Genomic DNA, 14,461 nt, shown 5'->3' on the forward strand with positions numbered 1-14,461 from the left:
TGCTCTAACCAACCGAGCTAACTGGCCAGCCGTCTTTTTCTTTTTTGAGGTGGTGGCATGTTTGTTTATTCATTTGTTTTTGTTATGGTAAGAACACTTAACATGAGTCTACCCTTTTAACAAATTTATAAGTGCATAATCCAGTATTGTTAACAATAGAAGCAATGTCGTATGGCAGTTCTCGAGAACTTATTCATCTTGCATAACTGAAGCTTTATAACCATTGAACAGCAGCTCCCCATTTCTGTCTCCCCCCAGCCTCTGACAACACCATTCTACTCTGTGTCCTTGAGTTTAATTATTTTAGGTACCTCATATAAGTGGAATCATGCAGTATTTGTCCTTATGTGACTGGCTTATTTCACTTAACAAATTTCACTTATCCATATTGTTGCCTATGGCAGGATTTCCTTCTTTTTTAAGGCTGAACAATATTCCACTATATTTATATACCATATTTTCTTTATCCATTCATCAATTGTTATTTAGGTTGTTCCGTATGGGGCGCAATGTGATGATCCCATACATGTACACATTGTGCAATAAGCAAACCAGGCAAATTCACATATTCATCACCTTACATACTTACTTCTCTGTAGTAAAAACACTTAAAATCCACTCTTTTAGTAATTTTGAAATATACGTTATTATTAACTATAGTCACCTTGCTGTGCAATAGACCATCATAACATATTTCTCCTAACTGAAACTTTGTACCCACTAACCAACATTTCCCCTGTCCCTGTCCCCTCCCCTTCCTGACCTCTAGTAACCACCATTCTACACTCTACTTCCATGAGTTTGGCTTTAATAGATTCCATGTTTAAGTAAAATCATGCAACATCTGTCTTTCTGTGCCTGGCTTATGTCACTTAGCATAATGTCCTCTGGAGTCATCCAAGTTGTCACAAATGACAGAATTTTGTTCTTTTTTAATGCTGAATAGTATTTTATTGTGCATATATACCACATGTTAAAAAACTATTCATTCATTAACGGGCAGGTAGCTTGCTTCCATGCCTTGGCTATTGTGAATAACGCTGCAATGAACATGGGGATGCAGACATCTGTTTGACATACTAATTTCAATTCCCTAGGATATATATCCAGAATTAGGATTGCTGGCTCATATGGCAATGATATTTTTCATTTTTTCAGGAACCTCCATATTTTTTCCCATAATGGCTGTACTAATTTACATTCCCACCAACAGTGGAAAAGGGTTCCCTTTTCTCCAAATCCTCACCAACACTTGTTATCTTTCATCTTTTTGACAATATCCATTCTAACAGGTGTGAGGTGATATCTCATTGTGGTTTTAATTTGCACTTTCCTGATCATTGATTTTTTAAATATCTGTTCAGCATTTGTATGCCTTCTTTTGAGAATTGCACTGCTCTGTTTTGAATGTTTCTCCTCCAAAATTAAGGTGTTGAAATTTACTGGACAATGTGATTGTATTAAGGTGTGGGGCCTTTAAGGGGTGATTAGGTCATTAAGGCTCCTTCCCTCATGGATGGGATTAAGGCCCTTATCAAAGAGGCTTCATGCAGCCTTCGGTATCTTGCCCTTTTGCCTTCTGCCATGTGAGGATGCAGACTTCCTCCTCTCCAGAGAATGCAGGCCCCACCAGACACCTGAACCTGCCCACACCTTGATCTTGGACTTTTTATCCTTTAGAACTCTGTGAAATAAATTTGTTCTTTATTTTATTTTTTTTAATGTGTTCTTTATAAATTATCCAACCTCAGGTATTTTATTACAGCAGCACGAGCAGACTGAGACACACTCTGTCTTGATTACTATAAATTTGATTACTGTAAAGTTTTCAAGTGGGAAAATGTGAGTCCCTCAACTTTATTCATCTCTTCCAAGTTTCATTTGATTATCCTGGGTCCCTTACATTTTCAAGGGAGTTTTATAATCAGCACATCTGTGTCTGCAAAAAATGGCCGGGAATTTGGTAGGGATTGCATTAAATTTGTAGATCAATTTGGGAAGTATAACCATCTTCACAATTTTGAGTTTTCTGATTCATGAACCTGGGATGTCTCTCCATTTTTGTAGGTCTGTTTTAAAATTTCAACAAGGTTCTGTAGTTTTCAATGTGCATGTCTTGCATTCTTTTTATTTAATTTATCCCTAAGTATTTTATTCTTTTTGATGCTATTGCAAATGTATTTTGGGGGATTGTTTATTGCAAATGTATAAAAATACAATAGAGCATTTTGTGTTGATTTTGTATTCTGCTATCTTGCTATACAATCTTGCTATACTTAACTAGATCTAATATGTTGTAGGGTTTTGGGGTTTTTTCTTTTTTGGTAGAGTCCTTAAAATTTTATACCTACAAGTTGATATCTTCTACAAATGATATGTTTACTTCTTTCTTTCCCATCCGGATGTCTTTTAATTTTAATTATTTTCTTGCCTTATTTCCCTAGCCAGAACCCCCAATATAATTTTTAATAAAAGTGCAGGGAGTAGACATCCTGTCTTGTTTCTTATCTTAAGGGGAAAGTATTTAGTCTTTCAGCATTAAGTATGATGTTAGCTGTGGGGTTTTTTTTTTGTGTGTGTGTGTGTGTGTGTGTGTGTGTGTGTGTGTGTAGTTTTTTATTTAAAAATTAAAAGAATATTTTTCCGCAAGACACATGCTCTTCACATTGCATTATCATCCTGTCTTGTTTCTTATTTTAAGGGGAAAGTATTTAGTCTCTCACTATAAGTATGATGTTAGCTGTGTGGTGTGGTGTGGTGTGTGTGTGTGTGTGTGTGTGTGTGTGTGTGTGTGTGTGTGTGTGTTTTATTTAAAAATTAAAACAGAATATTTTTCACTAGGATATGTGCTCTTCATATTGCATTATAACCTGTTTCCTTATGTTCATCTGACCTTTAGAGTCATTTAAGTTTGAAAAATCTTGTCCAAAGTAAATTTATAGTATTTTTATAAAATGGGATTTTGTAGTTGTCATTTTTTTCCCTCAAGGAAGAGGCTGTTACCTAAAGAAGGGACTGGAAAGAAGGGTTTAGAGAAGAGTCACAAACTCAAATGTCTTCATGAGTCAAGCAGATAACAGAAGTATATAAAGGATTTAAAACAATAGAGTAGTGATTTGGAATATAAATCTTCTGTAAAAGACTCAGTAAAATATTAATGTTTTATAAAGACATCTAATCAGTTAAAAAGACTTTTAATAATTGCAAATTTCACTTTATTTTTATGGGAGTACAGGTGTCCCTTCAACATGATGATTTCCATTCCTTTGGGTACATACCCAGCAGTGGGATAGCTGGGTCACATGGCAGTTCCATCTGTAGTTGTTTGAGGAACCTCCATACCATTTTCCATAATGGCTGCACCATTTTACAGTCCCACCAACAGTTTTGGAGGATTCCCCTTTCTCCACATCCTCACCAGTATTTGTTATTCTCTGTCTTTTTTATAATAGCCAGTCTAAATGGAGTGAGATGATATTTTAATGTGGTTTTGATTTGCATTTCCCGATGCTGAGTGAAGTTGAGCATTATTTCATGTGTCCATTAGCCATTTGTAAATGCCCATCACTGGATGAGTGGATAAGGAAAATATGGTATATTTATACAGCAGAATACTACTGTGCCATAAAAAAGAATGAGATACTGCCATTCACAGCAACATGCATAAACTTAGAGAAAATTATGTTAAGTGAAATAAGCCTGGCACAGAAAGAGAAATACCTCATGTCCTCACTTATATGTGGGAGCTAATAAATAAATAAACAAATAAATTTTAAAAGGGGGGAGAAGCCCAAATTACTGTCCTTAAAATCTACCAAAGCTTCAGATAACTGACAAGTAGGAGACATCCTTGACTTTTCTCTCTCTTATCTCTAAAATTCATCCCTTTAATAAGTCTGGTAGATTTTAACTCTGCCTCTTTCTCTCTGCACTGTTGCAAAAGGCTCCTCTGCATGTCTCTCCATGTTCTCTTTTGGCCCCTCAACCCCCAATCCATTCACTACACTGTAGCCAAAGTGGTCAGTTCAAAATGTAAATCTGGGCATATCAAGTGCAGCTACCTTTTATGCTCAATTGATTAAGCCTTATCAATAGCTTTTAAAAATTGAGATATAATCCACATAGCATTGATTTCATAAAATTTTTTTATATGAGCATAATTTTGAAGTGTCCTCTCTCTGGAGGGAATTCTTCACAATTACGAGTGAACTCTACTCCTGTATATAAAAAGTGTCAACAACAAAGAGTGGCAAAAAACCATTTCCTAATTTAAAAAAAAGAATAAACCTTTCAAAATTTAATTACTGTAGCTTTTTTACATGACTCCAATTTAAGCAATAATCAACAAAGCAGTAAGTATGTAAAAACTGCCAGTACCAAAGACTGAGATAATTTTACTGTAGTAGCCATCACTAGTATAGCACTTGCAATATCTTTCAGCCAAGACTTGTACAGTGTAAGCATAGATACCACAGGCAGACATTTTAGTAGCAGAGGGATACCATGCTCTTAATAGAGTTTAGATTCAATTGATAACTTAAGATCGACAAAGGCTTTTTGTTTTTCTCATTTCATGCTGTGAGCCCAGTTGCCAGTCTTTATTCATACATCATTCATTGAACAATTTATGCATTCACAAATAATAAGTACAGTATCTTATCTAGACTGCTCTTATTAGAAACACCCAATAAGTGCCAAGTATCAAGATTATATTTTTTCTTCAGCTCTTCTGTTCTTTGAATCTAGCATGTGTTTTGTACATGCTTTTGTTTTAGAGGGATAATATTTCCAGAAGATATTCATATTAGTTCAAGTTTTGTTTCTTTTATTTCTCATGGCTCTGTCAAAATTTGCATCTATACCATTAGAAAACTATCATGCACGTCTATATATTCAAGTGCCACAAAGTCACCATGAATAAATCATTCAAGTCCCTGAATTTTAGTTTCCTCTCCGTAAAATAGGAATAATACGCTGTACCATAAGGGTTGCTGAGGGAGAAATAAATCAATTAACATTTATGAATGTGCCTGGACAGTTCTAAGCACCAAATTAAAAGAAGTATCTCCCACCTTTCCATTCTTATCTAAATATTCTTACCTTTGTTTTTTGATACACAAATAACATCTAATGGTATGTCTTGGATCTTTCTTTTTTAAAAATATAGAACAGTCATCACAGTGTCTGTGCTCAGAATTCATAAGCTTTCTTCCAATCCCCCATCCTAGAGCTGGAGAGATACACATATTTTTTCTGCTTTGGTCTTTCATGCCCTTTGGGGAGCGCTGTTAAAAGCTCTGGTTTGAAGGGGAGTGAAAAATATACCAAGACAACATGCACACTGTTATTATAGTCTAAGTATCACACGAGATTGACTTTCTGCAGCCCTGGTCCTCCAACATAAGCCCCAAAAATGATGGACCACATCAGGTAGAACAATAGTACTTAGCACATGATGAGTACTCCATTAGTGTTTTTGGAAGAAACAAATTTGAGGTTGAGTGTTTCTCACTTCTGAATTCTCCTCATTAGAAAACTCGCATTCTTCCTGGACATGGAGTTCAAATTGAGTGGTAGACCTCATGTTAGCAATCCAGGTACTTTCTAGAATCACTATTTCTGTATTTTTGAGTCAGTGCTAGTAGTCAAAGTATGCACTAAAAGGGAGCGTAGCCTGGATCATGACTGATGTGCTATTGTTGGTATTTCATGTAAATTTTTCTTTCACATTAATTGAATGGTTTCTCTGATATAACAAAGAGGTAAAGGTAGGCGGGAAGACAGGAGTAGCTAAAATAAGAGATGGAAGGTGAGACAGACAGGTCTTGTCTCGTACCCTTGGTCACCTACTCATCACACGCCTAACCACAGGAGCCACTGTTACCTAACGTGTAAAATAGGCATATTAGCATTCGTTCTTCAGAAGTGTTGAGAGGATTACAAATAAGGCATGAGACACTCTTAGAATACTCAACTGAAATTATCAGAACAGTTCTTTGGGTTTTCACAGACAGGGCTCGTACCCACTCTTACAGCATGGAATCCACATAGTGATCGTTCTGTCTCACAATTCTTTACATGTCCCATATTTCTGGGATCCCAGGGTCTTTGGCTGCTAACGTAGATGAGGAACAGGCAGAGAACTGAAAACACCTGGCTGAAAAGACTTGAATTCTGTTTCACAATTTGCCATGTGGTGAGACAATAAATACCTACCTCAAATTTTCTTCTTCTCTTTCTACATAAAATTCCCAGAGGAAAATGGAAGATGGAAATCATTCCTCAGTGACTGAGTTCATCCTGGCTGGGCTCTCAGAACAGCCAGAGCTCCAGCTGCCCCTCTTCCTCCTCTTCCTAGGAATCTATGTGCTCACGGTGGTGGGGAGCGTGGGCATGATCGCCCTGATTAGGTTCAGTGCTCCCCTGCACACCCCCATGTACTGTTTCCTCAGCAGTCTCTCCCTCATTGATCTCTGCCATTCCACTGTCATTACCCCCAGAATGCTGGTGAACTTTGTGACAGAGGAGAACACCATCTCGTACGCTGAGTGCATGACTCAACTTTATTGCTTTATTGTTTTTGTTATATCAGAATGTCATATGTTGGCTGCAATGGCATATGACCAGTACACTGCCATTTGTAACCCCTTGCTTTACAGTGTCACCATGTCCTTTCAGCTGTGCTCCTGGGTGGTACTTGGAGTATATATCATGGGTTTGATTGGTGCCACAGCTCATACCATCTGCATGCTGAGAGTGCTTTTCTGTAAGGCTGATATAATCAACCATTAGTTCTGTGATCTTCACTACTAGAGCTCTCCTATTCCAGTACATGTATCAATGAAGTAGTACTTTTGTGCTTCAGTACCTTTAACATCTGTGCCCCCAGCCTTACCATCCTCCTACGTCTTCATCATTGCCAGCGTCCTCCGCATCCACTCTATCGAGGGCAGGTCCAAAGCCTTCAGCCCTTGCAGCTCCCACATCTCCGCAGTTGCTGTCTTCTTTGGATCTGCGGCATTTGTGTACCTGCAGCCATCATCTGTCAGCTCCATGGACCAAGGGAAAGTGTCCTCTGTGTTTTATACTACTCTTGTGCCCATCCTGAACCCACTCATCTACAGCCTGAGGAATAAGGATGTCAAAGTTGCCCTAAAGAAGTTCCTTGAAAAACGGAGTTTCTTGTGAAAAGGGGTCTTTTCCTTTAGCAAAAGTGTATAGTTTGTAGAGAGGATACAGTGAGAAACCAGTCAAGAGACAGAAATGTATGTCCACAGTAATGAGATCACTGCTAGTGCCTGATTCTTTGGAAGAACGGTGCTAAGTGTAGGACTGGAGTCATAGGATCAGTCACATGGAGGCAGCACCACTTCCGAGATGCCCCAGGTCACTCTACACAGAGCCACCATATTGCCTCTAAATCTTTTTGTTTTGTTTTAATCTTCAAAGGCCTTCGTGTGGGTGAATATACTTTATCTACCTATATATAATGACACTCTTTAGGCAAGACTTATTTATCTTAATTCAGGGGATCACAGATCAGCTCAATATCCTTTGATATTCTCAATACATTGTGTACCTAAGTTTTTTTACTAAGTGTATAGGGAAACATTTCTGAGAGTGTAATCTCTAAAATAAATAATTTTAACCATTTGGAATATACAAAATGTAATCCCTACTTCTTAACAAGTGCATAGAACTATATTACGAAATGTGGAGGCCTATGATGGATAAGACAGTTTCTACCCACATAGAGATAACAAAATAGTGAAAGAAATTGACAGTAATAAAGAAGTGAATACATTATGTGTATTTTGACATATATCGATGCAACATGTCTCACTCCACAGTTTTGGGGACTGTGCTACCACCTCCATTTTCCTGACAGTCCTACACTCATTTTCTCTTACCCCAAACAGATAATGCTTTTTTTCCATCCACACTACAGAAGCTCAGTATTGGAAGTAACATCTTTTGCTATTGCAATCATGTGAGTTACATATTCACATAGAAAAGTTAAAATTAGAAAATTGACTCTAACTAATGACAAGTACCCCTCTTACCCCCACATGCACTATCTGTTCTGGAAAAATAAATTGATTTTATTTTTTGAGGGGGAAAGAAGACATCCAGCTAATAAATGTCTTCTCCCCCTCACCCAGTTAAGCTCCCATGGGTGCTCTTGAGAACAGCAATGAGAAAACTCACGTTGGTCCTCCTTGGAGGTCATTGTTCCCATTAATTAGTAAGTGTCGGTAGCTCTTGTCTTGCTGGTGGCAGCAGCACCCAGATGCGTTTGCTCATTGCTCCCTACGAGAGCCCCTCAGAATCTTGGAGACCAGATATGTCTGTTCATTTCAAAGACACTTCTAGATGATGAGTTGTGTGTGATTTTTCTGATGCCTCTGAGCTTCAAAGCCTTCAAAAAAAAAACAACAACAGTTGCATTAAGGAGACAAGCGTGGACATCTTCAAATTATATCACGCTCCTCACTGTTCATCTCTATGACCATGTACCCAGGGACAGAGCACAGGCCACTTCTTTAACCCAGCATGAGTACTTACACCTGGTTCAACAGCAGTTTAAAAATCACTGGTCTCCTCTAAGATACATAAAACAGCACTTGCTTTGTCATCAGCTTATCTCCAAATATGTGACATGAACACCCCAGTTACCTTCGTCTCACCCCATTAAACCAAAACTTGCAGTGAGCGAGAGGACATTATTTCCTCTTTGAAAACTAGAGGGAACTTCATTCTTGACTTTCTATGTGCTAATCAGTCTTTATCTTCATACCCACTTTTTTCCCACAAAAATGTCTGTGTATGTATTTATATATGTGTGTATTTGTCTGTGATACATATGTGTGTGTATACGTATATGTCACAAATATGTATATGTGTGCATTGTATACTAATGTGTATTTGTATTGCTTGAATATGTTTTAAAAGGTTTATGTATAGCTAATTTTTATTTTATTGCAGTATTTTTTTATTAGTCATTAAAGTAACAATACCTAGTAAACTTTTTCATATTAGTGGGCGATAAATAAAAATGATTACTTATGATTTTCTTCTGTTTCCAAACATTAATTTACATATTAAAACTGTTTAAAAAGTGTTTAGAAGGTAAAGGATAAAAATGTCTGAACCATCTATATTGATTCTGAAACTAGTGGAAGATAAATTAGTGTGATATTAGGATAGATATCAGATAAACTACAAAATGATGATGGAACACTACCACAAAAAGAAGAGATAGAAATTTGGAGTAGGAGGCCTTGAGGAAAAAAAGGTAGAAATATATAGGACTTACTAAGTACCATTATAGAAGAACACATGTAATGTAACATTTTAATAATTGAAAAGAGCGTGCTGGAGGAGAAGCATTCTAACACTAGCACTATGATGAAATAGAGTAATGTTCTCATACAGAATTTGTCTTTAATTTCTCTGTTACAATCGTATATTAATTTCCAAAAAAAAGCAATTCCTCATGTGCAATTAACATCAGTATGTCACGGGGGTAAGATTTAGACAGAATCATTTTTTACCTTCTGTATTGGCTACAATTAGGCTTGGCTGTGCATCAAACACACACGCACACACACACACATGCACACACACGCACACACGCACACACACTCACACATGCACACACACACACACACGCACGCACACACGCTCATCACGCTGCGTTAGACCAGAAGACGATTCATGCGACACAGTGGCTCATCACAAACGTGAGCTCCTTCTAAATTGTTGCTCTACTTTTTTGCTACATTTTGCTGGTTGCCACATGTAGCTTCCATCTGTGGTCTCACATCATGGCTCAAGGTCCATCCTTCACTTCCACCACCCACCATCAGACAGAAACACATGAAAGGAGAAGTGATTGTCTCCCAACTTGAAGAACAGCCTAGAAGTGACATCTCTCCTCCACATATATCCTTTTGGTGCAGACTTAGTCACATAGACAAACCTAGCTGCAAGAGGGGTTGCGGAATCCCGTGGTTGTCTATATGGCCACGTGTCGTACTAAGACTTGGGACATTTATTACTGAGGAAGAAATGGAGAACGAATGGTAAGAATAACTAACAGTTTTTTCTGCACTTTCCAATATTTGTGTTAAGTCATAGATGACTCTGTGTTGTTCTCTCTCGAGTTTACCATTTGGATTTAGTATTGCATAGAAGAAGAAGGGTGGCATTAAATGTGATTAAAATAAGATGTGTAATGCATAAATAAAATATATTAATATTTTCATAACTCTTATGATCTGCTGGAAAGCTGTATGCCATGCTCAGCAAAGTAGTTCCCATAATATTTCAACAAAGCTGCGTTCATTCCTGGGCCCCTTTGTCTTCGTTCATGTGATTTCCCAAACGGAAATGGCTTCCTGACTCCAACCTGCCTTTCCAAATTTTACACTATTCAATGACAAACACAAGTGTGTAATTCCCATGCATTAATCATCACTCCGGGTTATAATCAGACACACCTCTGGTTCATCACACATACTCTAATAATGACGTCTTCTCTTATATTGTTTATTGTTGATGAATGCTTGTGAGTTTTTATCAAAATTGTCAAATTCTTGAGAATGAAACTTCTGTCTTGCATCGTATTATATTTCTTTCTCTATCATTTGATCATTCCTGATGAGCAACATTTCTCACTGAGTTTATGAATTATTTTGTCACCTTTTTCTTACTCTGTTCACAGCAATTTCCAAAGATAACTATAAACAGATTAAAGCCCAACATCTGACAATAACATACAGCATTTCAAAGTAAATTTAAATTTAAAAATTGCAATTGTCTCAAACATAATGTAACATTTAGCAAATATTGAAGAAAACATTAAATAAATTTTACAAGCAAACAAATAGTTTAGTCTTTATATAGTATAACATAATTTCTCTAATACATGTGTTTATGGTTTCTCATTTCTCTTTTATTTTTAAAAGAAAAAAGTCATCACCTCCCGTCATTAGGCTTGCTAGGAACTCCTTCTGGGTCTCTGGCAATATCTACCACATTTTAACTTGGGGGCTGCTTTCATTCAATAAATCAAACCTTTGTGACAATATTAAACTCCTGAGAACCAACAGTGGAAAAGGACTATTCTAATTGTTTTTTCCCCAAGAGCTGATACTTGTGGGATTAGACTCTAGTGGGAGGTCATTATCCTTGTTTGTTCCTAACCATACTCTTCTTTTCAATAACCAGCGTATAAAATGATCACATCAACCGACTTAGCAGAAGGCCAGATAGCCTTGGGCATCAGCTTTATCAGAGATCAGCATGAGTGACTCAAAATAATTGCCAAGGAAACTTTTGGGCTATTAACTCCTCAAATCATCAGAATCATTTTTTTCCTCTAGAGAAATGAAGAAAACGGTGCAACGTGGACCTCTCTGGGATGGAAGTGGGGTATGTCTGAATCCCAGCCCTTGACTTGCAAAGTCCTAGCATCTTCTACTCCAGCTTCTCTCCCTGTGCAAATAGAGATGCACATGGCTATTTATTTATCTCTACCCATCCCATTCTAAGATTCACACTCCCTGATGAGCACAGGTTCCATATCATCTCCCTGTCCCCTGCAGTATAAAATTCTAGCAAATATTTTTTGTTCACTCATTTTAAGTGAGGCAGTGTGAGGGCTTTCTCTAGGTATTTTGAATCTGTATTAACTTACCTCTAAGATTCTTTCAACAGTTAAGTTGAACACATATTTGTTGAGACTTGGTATAAGCAGGACACTGTGCCAAGCCCTCTATTGAATTTACAGCTAGTACAAAAAAAAAAAAAAAAAGCCAGTAAATATGCAAATGCTTGATGCAGAACTCAGTAAGTGGCACATGTAAACAGAAGAAACATATCCATGGGCACATAGAAAATGCTCATTTTAACTGGGGTTTCATGATTATACTTCTTAACTTAAAGGCCATAACTATTACATAGGATTTTATAGGATCGAGGTGATAGAAGAAGAGAAAAACTAAAGGAACGTTATGATTTAAAACAGAGAGTCTACTAAATGTCCTTTTGTAGAATAGCCCAATCATATGAAAATTGTTGGGACATAAAAGAAAACTACTTCTCTTTTCTTTTTCTTTTTCTTTTTTTTTTTCCTTATGATACCAATATTACAATGGTATAGATATTAGTTGGAGCTTTATTGGAGATGACAAATATTGATACTTTACAAGGAAGGAAAGAAAGACCACAGTGGTGTGCTGGACTTGCAGAGGAGAGAACATGACTTTGGATACAAAGCAGAGTGGGAGGGAAAGGGGGAGGGGCAGGGAGGTTGGGGATATGTGGGTGGGGAACATGGGGTACAAGAGCAATTTGTGGTAATGGGCATGCTGCCAGCATGGATCTGGCCTTCACATCTTGGGCATGAAGGGTGACAATTAGCTTTGTTTCTCATTAATATTCATAACCAATTTCAAAAAAGAGGTTATGATTCAGTGAAAAAAATAGTTCTGAATATCTGTATTATTATGTGTAATAATATAGGAGGGAGCAAAAAAAAAGATACACTAAGAAAAACAAACAAAACGCCAACCATCATTATGAGAACAAAAATGTTGGGCAAATTAAAAACATTTCAGAGAGAAATTCAGTGTATTACAAAGGAAACAACAATAAAATCGATTAGGTTTTTACCAAGGGCATCATTTAATTTAATTTTCATGTGAGACAGATGTTAACATGTCTCTTTTTCAGAGGCATGGAGAGTGGAAGCAATTTTCCAAAGATCACACAGAAAGTATGGACTTGAAATGATATTTGAACTCTGAGTGTCTAATTTAGTATCAGTACCCATTAGAATTATAAAATCATAAGTTATTGGAATTCAAAGAGATGTTCAAGTTGATGGAATCTAACTACCCATCCAATGCTGTGTCCTTGAGCAGTATCTGTGAAATGCTTATACAGGTTGTGCTCTAACATCTCCAGCTGTAAGTAAATCAAGGTACATCTGACTGTTGGAAATTCTTTTTTGTTGAATAACCAAATATTTCTCTCGATACTTTCAAGCAATTAGAAAAACATTGCTCTCACGGAGACATACACAATGATTCTAACTCCTCTAAAATAAGCAAGAGGTTGAGCATTTGGACACAAATGCTATGTGCTACACATACGTTTACTGTGCTAGCTACATGTCCCCAGTCATTTTAGCCACTCTTCAAGTGACAAGATTTCTAGATCCCTTTTCTGAAGTTGACTTGCTTTTCTTATGTTACATATAAAACACCGTACCCCAAACTGAAAATCCAACTGTTAAGTAAGACTAACCCAACAGTTGCCTAAAAGTTAAGACTATGAATTTCCATTTTCTAGAATCTACTAATTTTCTTTGCAAGTGTAAACTAAAGACATATTAGTCTTTTTGAAAACTCACTTCACAATATTGACTAGTACTGAATTTAGACTAAACTTTCTAATTATGTATTGCATGTGCTCTACTGATCCATATATCCAACACCTTTAAATTCTATAAAGAGCACATGAAAAATATATCACGATGAAAAGTGACAAGTGTACGAGACATCTAGTGTTTCTTTTCCAAACTCCTTCTCGTATTTTGGAAATATGGGTTGTTTTCTGACCTCCATCGATGTAATCACGAAGTCCACTTAACATGGACCAATCATAGCCCACTGCTCACCTGGCCATCCTTGTGAAACACATGACCTAAGTCTAGGTCCTTACATTACACTCCTGGGGTTGTACAAATTAGAACAAGAGAGTAAAGTCTCTCATTCTAAGAAAAGCTGCTGAGGTCTCAGAATGCTGTCCGCCAGGCACGTATGTTCCCCCCCTGTGACGTAGCCGGCCCGGGTGGAGAAAGTGGAAACACACAGAGTAGCAGTTTCAGGCAATACTGGTAATTGCCCAGTTCTCCAGCTATTTTGAATTGGAATTCTACTAAGAAAAGTAGACAAACACAACTACTTTTATAGATTTATAGATCCAATGTTAATAAATCAGAGAAAGCAGTTGTTACTCTTCCTTATTCTGAGTCACATGAAATTTTTTATCATTCTGCCATTTGATATGCATGACATTGTATGCTACAGAATATGGGAGGGAAAGAAAAGTGTTCTTAGAATTAACAAATGTAGCCTTTATTCTAATGGGGGTAAAAAAAAAGATCCAAAAATTGGCATTTTCCTTTCAAAGGCTATGAACTATTTTAACTTTAAGGTCCTTGATGTTTATAATTAATCCTCTGGTCAACCAGAAACATTGGTTGTCCCAGAGTATCTGGAGAGGCTCAAAAGATGCCTGCATCATCTACCTCCTCTGCTGTGAGATAAAATAATGATCCTCACAGTTTGTCTCTTTCTTTCTCTCTCTCTCTCATGCACATACACACACACATGTACACTCATTTACTTATTTTCTCTTTTTTGCTAACTTAGGATATGCTGACAGTATA

At 37.1% G+C, this 14,461-nt stretch overlaps 1 pseudogene; it reads left to right on the top strand.

Annotated features, from left to right (window-relative positions):
- Positions 1 to 6,222: 6,222 nt before the first annotated feature.
- On the top strand, positions 6,223 to 7,188 carry LOC134387820 (olfactory receptor 8G50-like; annotated as a pseudogene).
- Positions 7,189 to 14,461: the final 7,273 nt, after the last annotated feature.

This window comes from Cynocephalus volans, chromosome 10, assembly GCF_027409185.1.
Source record: "Cynocephalus volans isolate mCynVol1 chromosome 10, mCynVol1.pri, whole genome shotgun sequence".
In the NCBI taxonomy this organism is placed as follows: domain Eukaryota; kingdom Metazoa; phylum Chordata; class Mammalia; order Dermoptera; family Cynocephalidae; genus Cynocephalus; species Cynocephalus volans.